The sequence below is a fragment of the Pristiophorus japonicus genome, unplaced genomic scaffold (assembly GCF_044704955.1).
Source record: "Pristiophorus japonicus isolate sPriJap1 unplaced genomic scaffold, sPriJap1.hap1 HAP1_SCAFFOLD_110, whole genome shotgun sequence".
NCBI lineage: Eukaryota > Metazoa > Chordata > Chondrichthyes > Pristiophoridae > Pristiophorus > Pristiophorus japonicus.
In genome coordinates, this window is record NW_027250756.1 from 899,005 (window position 1) to 911,256 (window position 12,252).

Genomic DNA, 12,252 nt, shown 5'->3' on the forward strand with positions numbered 1-12,252 from the left:
GAGACAATAGCGGGTCTCTATTTGTCCAGACTTTAATCTGACGGGCTGTCACGGGTGAGCCTTCACTTCCGAATGCTTCAACAGCCATGACCATCTCAGCACCATGCTCGGTAGCCCCCTCAGTGGTGGCGAGTGGGAGCCTGCTGAGTGCATCGGCGCAGTTTTTGGTGCCCGGTCTGTGACGAATTGTGTCGTCATAGGCGGCTAACTTTAGTGCCCACCTCTGTATGCGGGCCGATGCGTTTGCATTTATGGCCTTGTTGTCGGCCAAAAGGGACGTTAGGGGTTTGTGATCTGTCTCCAGCTCAAATTTCCTGCCAAACAGGTATTTGTGCATTTTCTTTACTGCATATACACATGCGAGCGCTTCCTTTTCTACCATCCCGTATCCCCTTTCTGCCTGGGACAGACTTCCTGAGGCCTAAGCTACCGGCTGTAACTGACCCTTGGCATTGACATGCTGCAACACATCCGACACCATCGGACGACGCATCGTTACACAAGCTTCTTACATGGGCCATATAGCGTTAACAGAGTGTTGGAACATAACAAATTGCGTGCTCTATTAAAAGTCCTTTCCTGGCTGTCCCCCCAGACACATTCGCGACCTTTGCATAGGAGCACGTGTAGCAGCTCTAGCAGTTTGCTCAATTTGGGAAGAAAGTTACCAAAATAGTTCAGGAGCCCCAGGAACGAATGCAGCTCCGTCGTTTTACGGGGTCTGGGTTCTCTCTGGATCGCTTCCGTTTTGGAGGCAGTAGGGCTGATCCCGTCTGCTGCTACCCTCCACCCCAGGAATTATCCCTCTGCAGCTGTGAAGATGCACTTCGCCTTATTCAGTCGCAGCCCTATCAGGTCCAGTCTGCGTAGCACCTCCTCCAGGTTGTGGAGGTGCTCCTCAGTATCGTAACCCGTGATGAGGAAGTCGTCCTGAAAAACCACCGTCCCTGGAATCGACTTGAGGAGGCTTTCCATATTTCATTGTAAGATCGCAGCAACCTAGCGAATCCCGAACCGACATCTGTTGTACTCAAACAATCCCTTGTGTGTCGTGATGGTGGTCAGCTTCTTAGGCTCACTCGCCAGCTCCTGGGTCATGTCAGCTGAGGTCAGGTCTAATTTTGAAAAATGTTTGCTACCGGATAGCGTCGCAAAGAGGTCCTCCGCTTTCAGTAGCGGATACTGGTCTTGGGGTGACACGCGATTGATGGTGGCCTTGTAATCACCACATATCCTGACCGACCCATCCGCCTTGAGCACCGGCACAATCTGGCTCGCCCAGTCACTGAATTCGACTGGGGAGACGATGCCTTCCCTTAGCAGACGGTCCAATTCGCCTTCTGTCGTTTCCCGCATCACATACGGTTCTGCCCTGGCCTTGTGGTGTACTGGCCTGGCGTCCGGGTTTATGTGAATCACTACCTTGGCCCCAATGAAAGTGCCGGGTTGAAATAATGAGTCAAATTTGTCCAGGATCTGTGAGCATGATACTCGCTCCACAGAGGAAATTGCATTGACTTCGCCAAATTTCCAGTTCATGACAGCAAGCGAACTTTATGGGTCATGACTACTGTGGCGCTGCCTAGCACCGGAATGATCTCCTTTGTGTATGTTCGTAGCTGTGCGTCAATCGGCGATAATTTTGGCCTCCTGGCCTTGGACGCCCACAACTTTTCGAACTATTTGATACCCATCAGGGACTGGCTGGCCCACGTGTCTATCTCCACTGATACTGGGATGCCATTGAGGAGCACTTTCATCATTATCAGTGGCGTCCTGGTGTATGAACTGTATCCGTGCTCCACATGAACTCGCTGAACTTCAGCTTCCAGCGATTTCCCCAAGTGTTCATTTCTGCAATTTCTGCAGGTATTTTGCTCAGCTCTGCAAAGTCCGGCTGAGTGCGTGCCTCCACGCCTCCAACATGAGCTGCTGTTGGAAACAAAAGGTCTCTTGCCAGTCGATCGTCACTGACTGCCCCATGATTGTCCTTGAGTGCACCATATACAGATGTTGATGGCCCCATTACTGGCCGCATTGTCCCTTGCAATGACGTGAATCGCCGTTCAGCTTGCCATTGTCTCTGTCGAACTTCCCCTCTGGGTATGGGTACATATTGGGGCATGCCTGACTGCCCTTGGCTGCCTGGAGAAGTGTGTGATGCTTTAACAATGTTGAATCTCTGTCCCAACCATTGCTTAATGCAGTACCTCTCGTCGGTTCAGCTAGTGGCCATGCTCGTGTGGTTTAAATCCCAGTTTCTCATCGCCATTGATACGTCCTTACTATACAGTGTAAATGCACACGAGGCCCATGCTTCAGAGAAGGTCAGTCTGTGACCTGTCCTTTATTTCTTAGCACTCAAGTGATGGAAGTGAGTGGAGCTTCCCCTTTTATACCTGAAGGTCCAGGTTAGGAGTGTCTCCCACAAGTTCACCACATAGTGGTTATTGTTCTCACAGTGTACAACTTAGGTCAGATTATACATGGGTTACAATGCTGATTGAATACATGACAGTCCTGGCCTCACTCACGCTGGAGCTGGGGACGAGCGATCAGTCGATGGGTTGTTTGCGGCTTCGATCTGCTGTTGTGAAGCGAGGCGGAGATGCAGGATCCTTTAATAATCTCTCACAACTCAACTGAAAGCAGCTGGAACGTGCAGCTTTGAGAGGGGCTTTCTGCACCGTCAGGGCTGAAAATGGGAGGGAGTGAGAGACACTGTGTAGAGTTTGTGTGTGTACAGAACTGTACAGAGAAACCAGCCAAAGTAACAGGGCTGTGAGACACTGCATTTTGTTGATAGTATAGTATTAGGCAGTCCCTCGTATCGAGGATGATTTGTTTCCACTCTAAAAAGGGATGAGTTCACAGGTGTTTCGATGAGGGACCTGACAATCTAGGTCCCGAACTACATCCTGAAGGGTGGAAGATGCCTGTGGGTGGATTTTTTTAACGTGGGGTGACCGTTGCACACCAGACACCACACGGGCTTGACAGAGCTTGGTCTTGGTCCAGAGGCAAGGATTACCCAAGACGACCATTGACCAAGCTCTGCAGCATGGACCAATTGTGTACACATGCGCCGACTATCCATCGAACGCAGAGTGGGCTGGCCCGTGCTGTCCCTGGGCCCTCGCCTCTGTTGAGCCCCGATCACGACGCTCCTGGGCCACGATCTCTCACCACTCCTCCGCCCCGATCAAAAATGGAGCAGTCAGAAACAGGACATCAATTAGTCTCTCTTATCTTGGAGACATCAAATATCAACAATGTTATTAGAAATATCAAAATTTAAACTCCAGCCTAGTTGAAGGGTTATTAACATCAGCAGAAACAAACATCAACTTTGTTAATATTGAAACATTAATGTCAATTATTCCATTTTTTCTAATATATAATAGAACAATGTTGAAAATGTTTCCACCCGGTTTCGAACCGGGGATTTTTCGCGTGTTCGGCGAACGTGATAACCACTGCACAACAGAAACATTGCGATTGACATACTGCTAGGAACATAACCAGAGCTTTAACCTACACAGCTGGCCGATACTTCAGGAGCTGGTTTTACGAGAATAGAATGACGGTGCTATATTTAGGAAGGCTGTGAGTGTGGCAGGAATTGATCTCGTGTTTCCCAGACTTTACACATAGGAACAGGAGCGAGTGGTTAGGATCTGGGATGCACGGCTTGAAAGGGCGGTGGAGACAGATGCAATCTTATCTTTCTGATGGGAGTTGGATCAGTGTCTGAAGGAAAAACAATTGCAGGGCTCCGGGGAAAGGGCGGGGGAGTGGGACACGCTGAGAGTCGATACGGTCTCGACGGGCCTAATGGCCTTCCGTGCTGTAACCATTCCATGATTCGATAAGTTAGTAGCGCATTTCATAGTGTGGGTGGAAGCAGAACATTGCAAAGGGACATGATTTGAGTCGGCAAATCTAGAGGCATCTAATTCAGGAGATTCAGGGGGCACGGAAATACGGGAGTTTATTGACTTTGAAAGGAACATTTTTGTTTTGTGTCGTTTCGGTCACAGAAATGTTTGTGAAAGGAATTTTTTGCAGAAAAGGATGCAGCATTTAACCTTCTGCCTCAACACTTCTTTCTGGCTGTCAGGTCACATTTCGTTTCAATGTTAATCAATTGGTATAAGAACATAAGGATTAGGAACAGGAGTGGGCCATCTAGCCCCTCGAGCCTGCTCCAACTTCCCCAGCATCGGGAACAATCTATCCACATCTAACCAGTCCTGTCCCATCAGAATCTGATATGTTTCGATGAGATCCCCTCTCATCCTTCTAAACTCCAATGTATAAAGGCCCAGTTGATCCAGTCTCTCCTCATATGTCAGTCCAGCCATCCCGGGTATCAGTCTGGTGAACCTTCGCTCCACTCCCTCAATAGCAAGAACGTCCTTCCTCAGATTAGGAGACCAAAATTGAAAACAATATTCCAGTTGAGGCCTCACCAAGGCCCTGTACAACTGCAATAAGAAATCCTTGCTCCTATACTCAAATCCCCTAGCTATGAAGGCCAAAATACCATTTACCTTTTTCCTGCCTGCTGTACCTGTATGCCAACTTTCAGTGACTGATGAACCATGACACCCAGGTCTCATTGCACCTCCCCTTTTCCTAATCTGCCACCATTCAGATAATATTCTGTCTTCACGTTTTAGCCCTCAAAGTGGATAACCTCACATTTATCCACATTATACTGCATCTGCCATGAATTTGCCCACTCACCTAACCTGTCTAAATCACCCTGCTGTCTCTTAGCGTCCCCCTCACAGCTCACACCGCCACCCAGTTTTGTTTCATCTGCAAACCTGGAGATATTACACTCAATTCCTTCATCCAAATCATTGATGTATATTGTAAAGAGCTGGGGTCCCAGCACTGAGCCCTGCGGCACTCCACTAGTCATTGCCTGCCATTCTGAAAAGGACCCTTTTATCCCGACTCTCTGTTTTCTGTCTGCCAACCAGTTCTCTATCCACGTCAGTATATTACCCCCAATACCATGTGCTTTGATTTTGCACAGCAATCTCTTGTGCGGACCCTTGTCAACAACCTTTTGAAAGTCCAAATATACCACATCCACTGGTTCTCCCTTGTCCACTCTACTCGTTACAGCCTCCAAATTTCCAGAAGATTTGTCAAGCATGATTTCCCTTTCATAAATCCATGCTGACTTGGACCGATCCTGTCACTCCTTTCCAAATGCGTTGCTATTTCATCCTTAATAATTGATTCCAACATTTTCCCCACGACTGATTAAGGCTAACCGGTGTATAATTACCCGCTTTCTCTCTCCCTCCCTTCTTAAAAAGTGGTTATACATTCGCTACCCTCTAGTCCATAGGAACTGATCCCGAGTCAATGCACTGTTGGAAAATGATCACCAATGCATCCGCTATTTCTAGGGCGACTTCCTTAAGTACTCTTGGATGCAGACTATCAGGCCCCGGGAATTTATCATCCTTCAATCCCATCAATTTCCCACCTCATAAGGATATCCTTCAGTTACTCCTTCTCACTCGACCCTCGGTCCCCGAGTACTTTTGGAAGGTTATCGTGTCTTCCTTCGTGAAGACGGAACTGAAGTATTTGGTCAATTGGTCTGCTATTTCTTTGTTCCCCAATATAAATTCACCTGAATCCGACTGCAAGGGGCCTGCAGTTGTCTTCACTAATCTTTTTCTCTTCACATGTTTACAGAAGCTTTTGCAGTCAGTTGTTATGTTCCAAGCAAGCTTCCTCTCAAAATCCATTTCCCCCCTCCTCATGAAACACTTAGTCCTCCTCTGTTGATTTCAAAATTTCTCCCAGTTCTCAGGTTTGTTCCTTTTTCTGGCCAATTTATTTTCCTCTTCCTTGGTTTCAACAATATCCTTAATTTCCCTTGTTAGCCACGGTTGAGCAACGTTCTCCGTTCTATTTTTACTCCAGACAGCGATGTGCAATTGCTGAAGTCACCCGTGTGATCTTTAAATGTTTGCCATTGCCTATCCACCATCAACCCTTTAAGTATCATTGGCCAGTCTATTCTAGCCAATGCACACCTCATACCGTCAAAGTTACCTTTCCTTAAGTTCAGGACCCCAGTTTCTGAAATAACTGTGACACTCTCCATCTTAATGAAGAATTCTACCATATTATATTACTCGTCCCCAAGGGGCCTCGCACAACAAGATTGATAATTAGTCCCTTCTCATTACACATCACCCAGTCAAGAATGGCCAGATCTCTTCTGGGTTGAGAAAACCATCCATAATACACTCCATGAAATACTCCTCCAACACATCACTACCATGTGTTTAGCTCAATCACGATGTAGATAAAATTACCCATGATAACTGCTGTACCACCACTGCACACATCCCTTCTTTCTTCTTTGATGCTGTCCCCAACCCGACCACTACTAACCAGTGAGACAGACATTGCAGCAAGGGACTGGATTTTGTGAAACAGCAAATGCTAAATGAACAGTGACCACGACATGATTTAAACACGCAACTCGTTGATTTAGAGTCAGGCGCACTACCGTTGCACCACAAGGTCTACACAGTAGTTAAGGGATGTTCGTCTATATGAGGATTCTGCAATACAAGGGACTTTAAAATCCCAGACCATTCCCACCAGGTATCACAAGCAGCGCTCACCTGACAGTCACCGGATGGTTTGTTCGAAAACTTTTCTCTTGCTTTCACAGGAAATCATCATTAATTAACCCTTCACCTTCTTTTGCACAATCAAACAAATGCTAACTCAGGGACACCCCATACTTCAATCATTTGGCTTGTGCTTTGGGGAGCGACCAGGGAAGTGGAACTGAGTCCATGATCAGATCAGCCATGATCGTATCAAATGGCGGAGCAGGATCGAGGTCCGTATGGCCCACTCCTGCTCCTATTTCATATGTTCTTATGTATGTTAACCCATTTTACTCACTGTTTTTTTAGCTTTCTGGTTCAAAGTGTTCATTGCCGATGACACCAGGAATCTGGTGCAAATTTTATCAAATTCATCAGCACCGATTATTCCTACCATGCATAGAAAATACAATCAGTATTGAAGATAAAATCCCACCGTGTGTATTTTCAGATTTAACGCAGTAGCATTTCAAATAAAGTGAAAGAATTTTACACTAATAAATTTGCAAGTGTTACTTGTATTTGTGTCTTTAATTAAAATTTTTGGCGTCTGACTCCCGTTCATGCCACTGCTGAATAAGAAAGGAGGGTTTGACATTGACCAGACTGCACTGCCCCTGATATTTGTCAGCTCATCCTTTATATTCAGTGGTTTCTCGCCCTTTGATGGGCTGCAGTGTAGCGGATATCACTTTGGCCTCACACGCAAAAGGTCCCCGTGGATCCGTTTTCTCTCACTCAAAGTTATCTATTTATTGGTGAAATAAAGAGCAATTAATGAATAAGGGAGCCCTTTTGCCAGGAGAATAAATAGCAAATAAAAACAGCAAATGCTGGAAATCTCAGCAGGTCAGGCAGCATTTGCAGGGAGACTAAACTCGCCTCCGATTGTTCATTCACAGCAAGTTTAAAAATAATGTTTCTGCCTGGGATTGAACTTGGGACCTTTTGCGTGTAAAGCAAACGTGATAACCACTACACTACAGAAACCTCTTGCATAACAGCCCCCTCAGCGAGGAGCTGACCAGTGAGCTCCCTCTGTGCTGATCGGGAATGTGTTGGCTCTCCTGAAACAAATTCTGTCCCACACTGAGAGTTCTCAATCCTTCTCCTCCGCTGCCCTTTACAGAAATGTCACGGATCACCCAGCCACGGTGTTCATTTCCACATCCTCACAGTGGGGCCACAGAGGCTCCTACCGTCTCCCCGCGATCAGCGAACTCACCCAGTTTACAAAGTTAAACCCCAAACACGTGCCCGGCAAAGTGCAGGAGAAACCAGATAGTCTGTAATCTCGGTCTATCACAGAGAGTATTGGTATTCATGGTGATTACAGCAATTATTAAGCGACTCACAGACCTCAATTATTTTTCTGCAATTAATTGATCGAGGATTGAAACCAGGTTAGTGCGACGGTTCTAAATCCCTCGACCACCAGGGAACAGTTACGATACATGTCGAACCAGGTTAGTGCACCGGATCTTAACCCCTCGACCACCAGGGAACAGTTACGATGCATGTCGATATATTGATATATATTTATATATGAACCTGAATGTCAATGGCTACCTACCTAGACCTCGTTGCGCCCACGGTAGTGCGTCTAACTTTGAGTGAGAGAAACGGTTCCACAGTGACACCTGTCATGTGTTCGACATGGTTGCTGCTTGTACTATTACAAGGTGTGCCACCAGAGGGCACTGCAGTGGGAGACTTGTAGCTTACCTGCACAGGTGTGCCTGGCCTAGTATAAAAGGCAGGAGACCAGGTGTATTCCTCACTCTGTGGTTATCAATAAAGGACTCAGGTCACGACAGTTACAGAACGACACATTGTCTCGTGGAGTCATTATCAGAGCATTTGAAGGTATAACAAGGGAGCCAAAAGCCAAAGAAACTGGACATTCTATCAAAGCGTCGAAGTCATGCTGTAGGTGCCTGGGACAACACATTGCTCAAAGTTCTCCACACGTGAAGGCAGAGTGTTTCTTCGACAGAAAGACTGGGCATCTTGCGAAGGCATGCCGACTGAATGGTAAACCTATTTTTAAAGCTATGAGTCCAGCGTTCAAAGCTATGAGTAGAAATCCCAAGAGACTACATAGTATGGAAGAACAACAACAGGACGATGAGATGTTAGAGTTACACATCATCAGGAGCACTAGTTTAAAGGACAGTGATTCGGAAAGCATCAAAATCCACATAGATGTTGCTGGATTCAAGATACCAATGGAAATTGACACGGGTGCATCCGTGAGTATCATACCAGAGTCACTGTACCGCGACAAATTGCGTGATTTCCAACTGGAGAACCCAAGATAGAGCAGCGAGGCTACTCGGGAGAGTAAATTCCTGTGGTTGGTCATATCACTGTACCGATCGGTGAAATATAAAGATTAATTTCAGAACTTGCCTCGAATAGTAGTGAAAAGAGACAAGTCTGCCTTACAAGGAAGAAATTGATTAAGCTCACTGAAGCTGGATTGTAGTCAGATTTTCTGTGTGGAAGCGAGATTTTCATCAACGGATGAGGTTATCAAGAAGTATCCAAAGGTGTTCTGCGAAACGGACAGTCCGATCCAAGGCTTCAAGGCGAGTGTCAGGGTAAAGAAGGACGCTAGATTGGTTTACTACAAGCCCCGTTCCGTACCATATGCACTCAAGGAGAAAGTTGAGCATGAACTCAAAAAACTAGAAGGTGTTAACCGTTACACTGCGGAAACATCTCCACTTTCAGCACCAGATTAACAAAATTAAACCCAAAGAGATCGGGAGAAAAGTTCCTCACATGCTCAGGGCAAAATAAATAATTGTCGTTCTACAAAAGAATGAACAATTTTCAGCACCAGGTCAGACAGAAATGTTAAGCGATCAGGTGGACTGCTGAATCGCACTTTTAAGGAGTTGGTGGTGACAAAGAAAATGGGTTCTGCCGAATGATTCAATGTAAAATGTCTGCAATAGGATTTGAACACTATCTATAGAGACCTGAACACATCACCTTAGACCACTAGGCCATCATTACTATTCAGTGCTATGTGTGGCCACCTGCAGGTTGATTTTGAACTTTTGTGTCCTGTCACATGAAATAAATCAGGGCAGCAGGCAGATCTCTGCCTGACACCGGGGAAAGAGTGAGACAGACCTTGGAGCAAGGGTCTGGTTATTGTCAAACACCAAATGAAATATTAATTCTGGAAGAATAACATTGAAACGAAATGTGATCATGACAGCCAGAAACAAGTGCTAAGGCAAAAGGATAAATGCTGCATCCCTTCCTGCAAAACATTCCTTTCACAAACATTTCTCTGAACAAAATGTCACAAAACAAAAATGTTCCTTTCAAAGTCATTAAACTCCCGAATTTCCACGCCCCGCGACTCTCCTGAATCAGATGCCTCAAGTTTTGCCGACTCCATCCATATCCCTTTGCACCAAGGTCTGTCTCCCTGTTTTCCCGGTGTCAGGCAGAGATCCGCCTGCTTTTTCAATTATTTCACTCTCTATGAATCTCTCTAATATTCCAACAGCAGCCATGGTTGTGTGAAGGTTTGTATTCTTGTGAAAAGTAGAACACCAGGAGGCTGAGTACTGTGAGCTAAACATAGTGTGATCTTAGTCTTCTTTATTACAACTCCAGAGTGCCTGAACAACATGGCAGCCAACCTTTTATACTGGCCCTGCAGGTGTGGGCAGGTGACCATTAGGACTCCAGAAGTCACGCCCTCTGGTGGCAAGTATGACATAGTTACATACTTCACATAATTGTTATCGTTAAGAAGTTATAATTCCAATGAATGCCTGAATCATCAGAAAGGAGCCTGGTTTGTAGGACAAGTCTACATATCAGGAAGGAGCGTAGTTAGATGACAAGGGAAGTGATACTCTGATGGTAAGTTTGGAGAATAAAAAGAGTAAATACTGGAAACACTGAGCAGGTCAGGCAGCAGCTGTGGAGAGAGAAACAGAGTTAACGTTTCAGGTTAATGACCTTCCATCAGAAGTTGGGAAGTTGTGTTAGGTGATACTATTAAAAGTTTCAATTGTCACGAAGCAGGGGTAAGGAAAATATATAAAATGTGGCATTTGGAACAGATAGTTTTGAATCCGATTAATGTTTGATCAATTTGTACACCGAGCTGAAAACTGCAACGTGTTTGAGTTCTTCGGCTAACATTCGCAAGGTTTGGGTGTAAGTACTATTAAGTGTATGTTTCATTATTGTCTGCTTCATAACTCTGACATTTAATGTTGCGGACCCTATTCCTGCACTGCGTGTGTTCCAGCTCTGTTTGGAGCACCGATCCCTTCAATCCGTCGCTTTCAGGGACAGTTGGATTCACCGTTTCTTTGTTTGGTGAAATTTAAAAGATTGAAAGCGGCGCACATCAACCTGGTCACCTACTCACTAACCGCTACACGCTGCTCCCGTGAGATGGATGCACAGTTACTGATACAAGCTTGAACGCAGGTACAAGCAGAACTCATTCATAGAAAGTCCAAGTCCCTGATGCACCTGATTTTTGCACCAAACTCCTTCGCAACGAGTTGCGGTTCGTGTGTGGTGATTTGGGCACATCTTTTCCCACACGACAACACTTCAAACACAACTCAACGGATGCAAAGCGCTTTGGGGCGTCATGAGTTCCTGAAAGGTTTTGTAGAAATGCAAGTCCTTTTTTGCAAAAGTTTGATGCAATTTCAAAATTCTTGGGTGAACTGAGGGCTCGTCCGGGATTTGAACCAGGCACCTCTCGCAAATTTCAAGCAATAACCCCGAAGCGAGAATCATACCCCTAGACCAACGAGCCAACTGCTCGATAAACGTGGAGATAAGGTGTATTGAAACATTTTTAGTGTGTTGCTATTCTTGATCGGAGGAGCACATGTGATGGAATCAGTGACTTTGCTTTTTCGACCTGTGTTCTGAAGCACCGCACGGTCCAACTCCGACAGTCAATGAGCTGTTGGGACGTTAGTGTATCCAGGCTGTGTGTGGTCACCCCGAGCACAGCAGAGGGGTTTCTGCATTAGTTCTGGGTGGGGACAGTATCTTTCCCCTTCTCTCTTCCTCTTGTCTATAACACTGTGCTTTGGTTTCTCTATTTATTACCCTGTCTCAGTTTCTAGTGTTTAAAAGGGAACAAAAGATGAAATGGGTCTCACTGTGGAACAATTTCTCTCACTCAAAGTTAGACACACTACCGTGGGCAGCACGAGGTCTAGGTAGGTAGCTGTTGATATTCAGTGTCATATATAAACATATATAAATATATCGACATGTATCCTAACAGTTCCCTGGTGGTCGAGCGATTAAGACCCGGCGGACTAACCTGGTTTCAATCCTCGATCAATTCATCGCATAAAACTAATTGAGGTCTGTGAGACGATTAATAATTGCAGTAACCACCATGAATACCAATACTTTCTGTGATAGACCGAGCTTGCAGACTATCTGACTTTTCCGGGCATGTATTCCGGGTTTAATTTAGTAAACTGGGTGAGTTCGCTGATCGCGGAGAGAAAGGTAGGAGCCTCTGTGGCCCCACTGTGAGGATGTGGAAGTGAACACGGTGGCTGGGTGATCCCTGACA

General features: G+C 45.8%; 1 non-coding gene across 1 annotated transcript; it reads right to left on the reverse strand.

Moving 5' to 3' along the window:
* Positions 1 to 7,576: 7,576 nt before the first annotated feature.
* trnav-uac (transfer RNA valine (anticodon UAC)) lies at positions 7,577 to 7,649 on the reverse strand. The gene has a single exon. It is a non-coding gene; the product is annotated as a tRNA-Val (tRNA).
* Positions 7,650 to 12,252: the final 4,603 nt, after the last annotated feature.